Here is an 8,378-nt window from a genome sequence, read left to right as displayed (position 1 = left end):
CAACATCAGTGGTTCATTACACTGAGAATAAATTGGTGCGGGTAGGCAACAACGAAGTATGGCTTGCCTCGTATGGACGGTCAGAGGTGTTATCAAAAATGGAAGTATAAGATGTTTGGCTGGGTATGAAGTACAGTCGAAAAATTTATTTGCAGAGGATGACATCGAGCCCAAATAACAGCGGTATTTCGTTAAGTTCCATAAAGAGCTTCACAATTGGACTGGTGGGGAACACATCAGTAGCCTGACACATTCCGCGTTGCTGAATCGTGTTAAACTCCTCCTCGCGCACTGGCCATAGAGGCCCAAAGGTACCAACTGGCCGCCGTGTCACCCTCAGCCCACAGGCATCACTGGATGTGGATATGGAGGGGCATGTCGTCAGCACACCGCTCTCCTGGCCGTATGTCAGTTTGTGAGACCGGACCCGCTACTTCTCAATCAAGTAGCTCCTCAGTTTGCCTCATCAGGGCTGAGTGCACCCCGCTTGCCAACAGCACTCGGCAGACCGGATAGTCACCCATCCAAGTGCTAGCCTAACCTGACAGCGCTTAACTTCGGTGATCTGACGGGAACCGTTGTTGCCACTGCAGCAAGGCCGTTGGCTGAATCGTGTTAAGGTGACGTAGAACTAGTGGAGGTGCAGATGAATATACGATGCATCTATTGTCCATCTTCGACCGGTCTAAGGAACGATAGAAACAAAGGACTGTCCGTTTCGCTCTCCGTGAGATGTTGCTTAGAACGTGCAGGACTGTCGGGGATCGGACACAGAGAGCTGGCAAATAGTATGTGTGGAAGTACTAACATAGTTGTCTATGGTTCGTCAACTCACGAATTTCGTGGTTTCGACGAACGGAAGACCAACGGTACCGAGGTGTGGCGTTCGAGTGCATCTGCACTGAAGCAATCATTGGCCGTCTTCGCCTTAATTACATATATATGGTGTCTGTTCTTTTCGAAGTGACCTATGGCAGCGCCTTCTAGCGAGCCAACCATAGCGCCATCTGGTTTCCCCCTTCAAGCTAGACGAGTTTCGTTCTTTGTAGTTTTTTCGTTTGATGATTATTTCGTGAGATATTTGGCCCAGTCACTATCAATGGACCACCCTGTATAGAATCTGCAATAAATGTAGGTTCGCCTACGTTGAGGGAGATTATGTTAAGCAGGCCCAGAATATCTCCCAGGAGAGTCCCAAATGGGATAGTTCGCCATGACGTAGATACGGGTACGAAAAAAGCAGACAGAGCTGTTCATGTTCAACACAAATGAATTAACGTTACATGGAGAATTCAATCTGTTGCGTGCTTCCAAACAAAACCACCTCTTTCGTTAATCAATAAGTAGCGAGCGATTAAGTTTTCTTGCAATCCTTCACCACCTTTTTATTGGAATCCAACAGTACATAATAGTGTAACATTTTGTAAGCATGAAGAACTGTTGCTCTTCCGTTAGGCTGTACATTCGAAGAACATTTCATATCTTTGGAACGAGGTAATTTGTGAGGTCCATCCATCCTTTCCTTAGGCAAGACCTTTCCTTGTGTACGATTTTGTTCAACTGATTAACTAAAATACTGCACAGAATTTAATCAGTGGTTAGAGTGGTTACAAGATTCTGTTTTAGGGCAGAATGTCACTTCCTGGGAGGCGAGTTAAGATCTGCTCTCGGGGGCTGTAGTTTAAGCCATGTGGTTGAGATATTTGTCGGACGATTTAAGATTAGTGTCACTACCGAACAAAATTTGTTAATGGGCAGTACTACGGTTATTAAACACTGTAATCGGGAGGAAAGAGTGCACTACTATTCAGTATCAAGTTCACACATTGTCAAGTATCAGCTACAATAAAAATTACAAAAATGTGATCAATGAAGCGCCTATAAGATTAACAGAGAAAAGCTAACAAGAGGAGTGACATTGTACAATGTTGGCGGCTTATGTAGCTGTAGGGCGTTGAGTATTGTCGTATTGTGCTGATGGCCATTGTGATGGACACGGACTCTACGTATTGACTGTTCCAGAGCACAAAAGAAAGTGAGGCTGAAGGACCCTGATGGGTCTTATTTAAAAACTCGGTTCCAGCATGAAAACAATAGACAATTCGCTGTTGCCACCCTAAACTACCGTTCTTGCTAAAACGTATGTCTGTCTTACCAGTCAGTTCCGAGGGATCTCTTGAGATCTGTTGCCTTTATCTGGCTAGACAGCCAGCTACCTCCCAGGTAGTGGACCCTGCAGTGCTGGTGTCCTTCTTCAAACCAGGAGTTTCTCTAATCGTCACCGCCGTCTTGGTGACCGCGAATAATTATGATTTCAAAGGCGTTGTCTTAAAATTAACCAAGCCCAAAATCACTTTTTACAGAGGAAATAATACATACTAATAATAAAACTAAAATGGCCGTGTCTGTTCGAACACGCTAATCTCCAAAATTACTAGACGAATTTCATGGGGTTTTCATAGGTGGCTTGAGCGTAGCTTGGGGCAGTGTATACGCTTTATTTCATCAAAATCGGATCAGGAAGAAAAGAGATATCATGATTTAAAGTTCTACCTAAAATCGTCGTGCCTGTCTGCTTGTTCGAACACTCTAATCTCCGAAACTACCGCATGAATTTTCATGGGGTTTTCACAGGTTAACTTGAGAGTAGCTTGCGACAACCTATAGGCCTTACTTCATCAAAATGGGATCGGAAAAAAAGGAGATCATGAATTAAAATTTTATTTGAAACTGCCGTGTTTGTCTGTTTGAACACGTTGATTTCCAAACCTACTTGACGGATTTTCATGGGATATTCACAGGTAACTTGAGCGTAACTTGGGCAACACACAGACTTCATTTCATCAGAATCGGAACACGAAGAAAAAGATATCGTAATCTAAACCTAAAAATCGTCTGCTCACAACCTATTACGTCAGGTAACTGTTAGGTTTTTAACTCTGTGACAGTTTTACTTTCGGACGTTTATGGCAGCGACAGAATTAAGCACCGCAATATTATTGTTACGAATTCAAATTAACAGCGAATTTACTTGGTTAGGGTATATAGATCTACTGATTTCGCTGTGACTATTAAAAAACATAACAACCTTCCTTCTTTCTACAGGTTTTATTTGTATTTGATTTCTTTCCTAAGAAACTTTCCAGTTAAAGTTTTTTTTTACCTGATTGACAGAAGTGTTTTCGGATGTTTACCTAATTGACAAAATTAAGCCCCACAGTATTATCTTTACGAATACAAACTAACATTGAATTTATTTGGTTTCTATATGTGGATTTATTGATTTAATTTTGCGTATTTAAAATTTAACGGCATTGCTGTGCTTCTCTCGACAGGTTTCATTTATATTTTTTGCTAGGAAAAACGAAATATTTAATTTCATTTGTGATTTGGGTGCCTGCTCATTATATTTTGATTTACTTTTGTTAATGAATAAAAATGCCTAGAAGACGAGCAAATTTTTCTGAATACTCCAGAACGGCTAAAAGATTGTGGTCTACGTGATCTCAAGAATCCAATAAAGATGGTGAGGCGAGGCTTGCTCGAAACATCAGGCTTCAACTTGCCCTTTGCAAACTCCTTCCGAACACGAGGGATGATGAAACCCTGATCGAGAGTCAAGCATTATCTCGCTTCTCAGAGCCCTTCACTCACTGAGATTTAAACTTACTTCTCTCCAACGCCACATGATAGAAACGGAAATTCTGACCGGAAAGCGTCGCAGCGAAAGAGTTTTTAAGCTCTGAATTCTGCTTATTTCTAATAACTCACCATTTAGTTTCAAAGTTGACGTTACACCACGACCGTAAACAAAGCACAGACCAGGCGATGTGTCACTGGTGTGGACCCTAGTGTTAGTCGCTCTTCGCACGGCCAACTCTTCGTGGCTCTCTCCCATGTTAGTGAAGCAAACAAACTCTGCATTCATGTCCCCAATCACACTACTTCAAACGTTGTCTGCTAAGAAGTTTTATAACATAAAAATAAATTCCATGTATACGAATTTTCGTGAACAGCTATAAAGGAGCTAATTTTCAGTAATTTCCGTGTCACTCTCGTCTCAGAGACACACAGAAAATCGCGATGCACTCTTTTTAACGTGTGGATTCGTTCCTTAATAAAATCAATGTAGTTCAAAATGGTTCAAATGGCTCTCAGCACTATGGGACTTAACTTCTAAGGTCATCAGTCCCCTAGAACTTAGAACTACTTGAACCTAACCAACCTAAGGACATCACACACATCCACACCCGAGGCAGGATTCGAACCTGCTACCGTAGCGGTCGCGCGGTTCCACTCTGTAGCGCAATGTAGTTCCACAGCGTGGTGATTGTTCGGCTCATCATCACATCACAGATAATCTGTCGGACGTACAGCTCTCTTCCTTGTTAGTTCTTCAATAGTGAAATCACTGATTCCTTAGAAATACTGTTGCTTTGTTCGTCAAATTTACAATACATTTGGATGTAGTTCCCTACTGTCAGTAACTAAAATACATTTTTAAGCAATACGAACTAAGTAATCAATGATGTCGAAGATTTCCTAGCAAACAGAATTTAAGGTGTCGTTCGCTGCGAGAACATACACTGATAAACCAAAACATTATGACCATCTGTATAATAGCCTGTTGTTCCATTTTTCTAACACAGTACAGCAGAGATTCTGCTTGGCACGGATTCTACAAGTCCGTGACAGGATTCCTCAAATATGTAGCACCAAACGTCTTAGCACAGGTCAAGCATTTCCCGCAAATTACGGGATGGTGGTTTAGGGGCACGCAGCTGGCTCGTGATATGTGTTCCAATTGGTGCAGATCAGGCACATTTACTGGGAAAGACTACAATGTGAGTTCATTATAATGCAACTCAAACCACTGTAGCACTATTCTGACTATTCTGACCTTGCAACACAGACAGTTATCCTGTTGGCAGATGTCATCATCGTAGGGAGAGACCTGAAGCATGAAGAGGTGCGGATGGTCCACAATAGTATTCACATAGTTCACTGCTGACATGATGCTTCGGATTACCATCATAGATCACAACTCAGTGTACCCCATGGATAATTCTGCCCTTACCGGCCTGCATACGTGGCGTGGTGCACGTTTCGTGCAGCCATTCGCCTGAATGATGGCGTGTTAGGATCCAACCACCGACCTGGTTGCGGCGGGGCGGGTTTTGTCCTCGTTACTCGATCGTACACTCTCTCTCATTCATTGTCCTCCTACCTCAGTACGGCTTCCTTACGACGTCCCTTCGCTCTGCAGTAATAGATACTTATTAGGCCGTGTAAAGCAGCGTTGATGAAACCACGACCTAATACCTACCACACAGAGGCCGCGAAACTCAAGTTGCGAATCAGTTCCTGTAAGTTCATTTTTACAAATTTCGGGTGATGGGTAAATGCAGTTTACCTGCAATAAGCCATCGGAAATTTTAGTAAACTGGTTTTTATTCTTAAGGAAGCACATAAATTTGCTGTCAAGTCCGAATTTCCTAGTGTAACTGCTCCACTATTCCCATCTCACAGGCTGTACAAAATATTCTCACACGAATAAAGCAACCAGTCCGACCCGATTAATGTTCGATCTGACAGTTACTGATCCACTACTGTAGCGAGTTGAAAGTTCGGTCGTATCAGTGGTCTTCAAAGTTAGAAGTGCTCGCCCAAGTATTCCATAAAGTATACGGAATATGCCATGTGAAATTTCACTAAAACCGAAATATCACACGCTCTTAACACATCAATTAATTAATCAAATTGTCCTCACAATGTTCGTAACTTAAACTGCCTAAGTCACGACCCTTCCTATCAGCAAGGAACTCAACAGTTCTTCATTTTACAAGTTATTTTCTCGGCGACATTTATCATGATGTTACAGGTACGAAGGTTGGCGAACGACTCCCCCGATGCCACCCCACTCTATGCCTATCTTACTTTCTGTTGCACGGGAAGAGCTTAATTTTGATTGGCTAATGGTTTGAATGATCAATCAGAATGATCCTTCTATAAGATTTTCACGGCAAAACTTGCCTGAGCCAATCACTAATCAGAAAATCATTTACGTCATTCCAATGCCAATTTCTAATATAATAATTAATAAAATAGACCGAAATGCAAAATATTCTTTAAATTAATTTAGAAACTTATTCTACTTCCGACTTCTATTGCGACTGCTCTCTTACAAAAGCAAGCACACATCGCCATACGTCATCAGCTTCGTGGTTGCACCACAATTTTCCCACGATTCAATTTCATAAGTTTTTACATAACATAGTATTAAGTTTTTTCGTATGTCCCACAGACACTCTCTCATTCATTCCCATGTATATGCACAACAAAAAATAAGCAGATAATTTTGAATGATTTTTTAGACTACGAAATGCAGAGTAATTTAAGTTTTGACAAGAAAAATTCCAATTAAGTGATTTTATACATTGAGAACTCTGGTTATGATTTTAGATGGTAATAAAAGACAAACTGCTATTGTTCCTAACTGAGTTTTGAAACATAAGTGTCAGTTTTTGGACATTTAAGTAATTTTCTCAATGTCCGGAGTTATAGTAGATAGAAGTCTGAAATTTTTATGGGCTCCTTTACTTAATAACAAAAGATTGTGTACCAAGTTTGAACAAAATGGGATGATAATTACTACGGTTGATTTAGGTTCCTCGGGGGTGTGAATTTACGTTCCTACTAGATGTTACTGGAGACCGTTCTCATGGCTAAAAGCATCAGCTGCGCTGTGAGTCATAGCGAAGACACAATCCTGCAGCCACCGGGCTACACGGCTGCATGCTTTACTGCAATGAATGTCATCTCGAAATAACTTGCTACGTTACATGGTGTAACAAGAAATGCCACTCATCCGTCAGGCGACACGTTTCTATTGATCCAAGATGAAAACTCAGTGATGCTGTGCTCACGGCAATCATAACTGACAATGTCGTTCTGTCAACACAGGAGTATGTAGGGGTCGTGCGTGCCGGGCTCCATCTTCAAAAGTGGCCTTTGAACGTTATGCTCCTAAACGCTTGTGCCTGCAACAGCATAGTCCCTGTCGTCAGATCTGCCATAAATCGCTGCCTATCCTGGATTACACATTGGGGTATCCTCCGACCTCTACGTTTTGTGATGAGACGACGTCGTCCAATATTATACGACCTACTCGTTATTTCAGCATACTTCAACCACTTTCCATAGGTGCTCGAGACAGTAGTATGCCAATAAGCGACCAGCTCGCCGTTTCAGAGCTTCTCGTTCCCAGCCGTAGCGCCACTACAGCGTGCCCTTTGTCAAAACCGCTTACCTCAGTGGATTTCCACATTTGCGGCCCGTATCTTCGCTGTCACGACGACCCATTCGTCTCTCCTTCGCTCACATTCTTTCCTTACTGCGTCACGTGCACGCAACACCACCAGGAGGCATTCAACTTCTCGTGGGCAGTGATCATAATGTTTTGGCTCATCAGTGTACATAATGGTTGCAAGGATTTAGTTTTATACAGAAAATCGTAATTTTTGTAATATTTTGGACGTCACGCGAAAAGTAAAGCTTCAATAGCGGGCAACATCTCTGCGAAAGAGGTTGCGCTGCGAGAGACTGTTAGTAGAACCTTTTGTTGTGAGTGGAGTGCAGTCTTGGAGACAGAGAGGAGTCAAGTTGTATCTTGTGATGGCGGATCTGTGTAGTCCGTAATGCGTGCCCGCAATAATTTCCTTGCATTATTCTTCATTTACGCCAACGGCCTTGCCGCAGTGGTAACACCGGTTCCCGTCAGATCACCGAAGTTAAGCTGTGTCGGGCTGGGCTAGCACCTGTATGGGTGACCATCCGGTCTGCCGAGCGCTGTTGGCAAGCGGGGTGCACTCAGCCCTTGTGAGACAAACTGAGGAGCTACTTGATTGAGAAGTAACGGCTCCGGTCTCGCAAACTGACATACGGCCGGGAGGGTGGTGTGCTGACCACATGCCCCTCCATATCACCATCCAGTGACGCCTGTGGGTTGAGGATGACATGGCGACCGATCGGTACCGTTGGGCCTTCATGGCCTGTTCGGGAGAGGTTTAGTTTAGTTTAGTTTCATTTTTCATTTACGGAGAAATATTTTGTAAATTCATTCAGAAGAGTTCATAAAATTAACATACATTTTTAATCAGCCATTCAGTTTAATTTTTCTTATGCAGCAATATAATACAGAATTAACAGATTAGAGCCGTATGCAAAGATGTTCAAAATGGCTCTGAGCACTATGCGACTTAACTTCTGAGGTCATCAGTCGCCTAGAACTTAGAACTAATTAAACCTAACTAACCTAAGGACATCACACACATCCATGCCCGAGACAGGATTCGAACCTGCGACCGTAGCGGTCGCTC

General features: G+C 42.6%; 2 pseudogenes; one reads left to right on the top strand and one right to left on the bottom strand.

Moving 5' to 3' along the window:
• Positions 1 to 488: 488 nt before the first annotated feature.
• LOC124614453 lies at positions 489 to 606 on the bottom strand (annotated as a pseudogene).
• A 7,133-nt stretch (positions 607 to 7,739) lies between these two features.
• Positions 7,740 to 7,857, top strand: LOC124614455 (annotated as a pseudogene).
• Positions 7,858 to 8,378: the final 521 nt, after the last annotated feature.

This window comes from Schistocerca americana, chromosome 4 (assembly GCF_021461395.2).
Source record: "Schistocerca americana isolate TAMUIC-IGC-003095 chromosome 4, iqSchAmer2.1, whole genome shotgun sequence".
Classification (NCBI taxonomy): domain Eukaryota; kingdom Metazoa; phylum Arthropoda; class Insecta; order Orthoptera; family Acrididae; genus Schistocerca; species Schistocerca americana.
The sequence above is the reverse complement of the archived record's forward strand: the minus strand, read 5'-3'. Positions and strand labels throughout refer to the sequence as shown.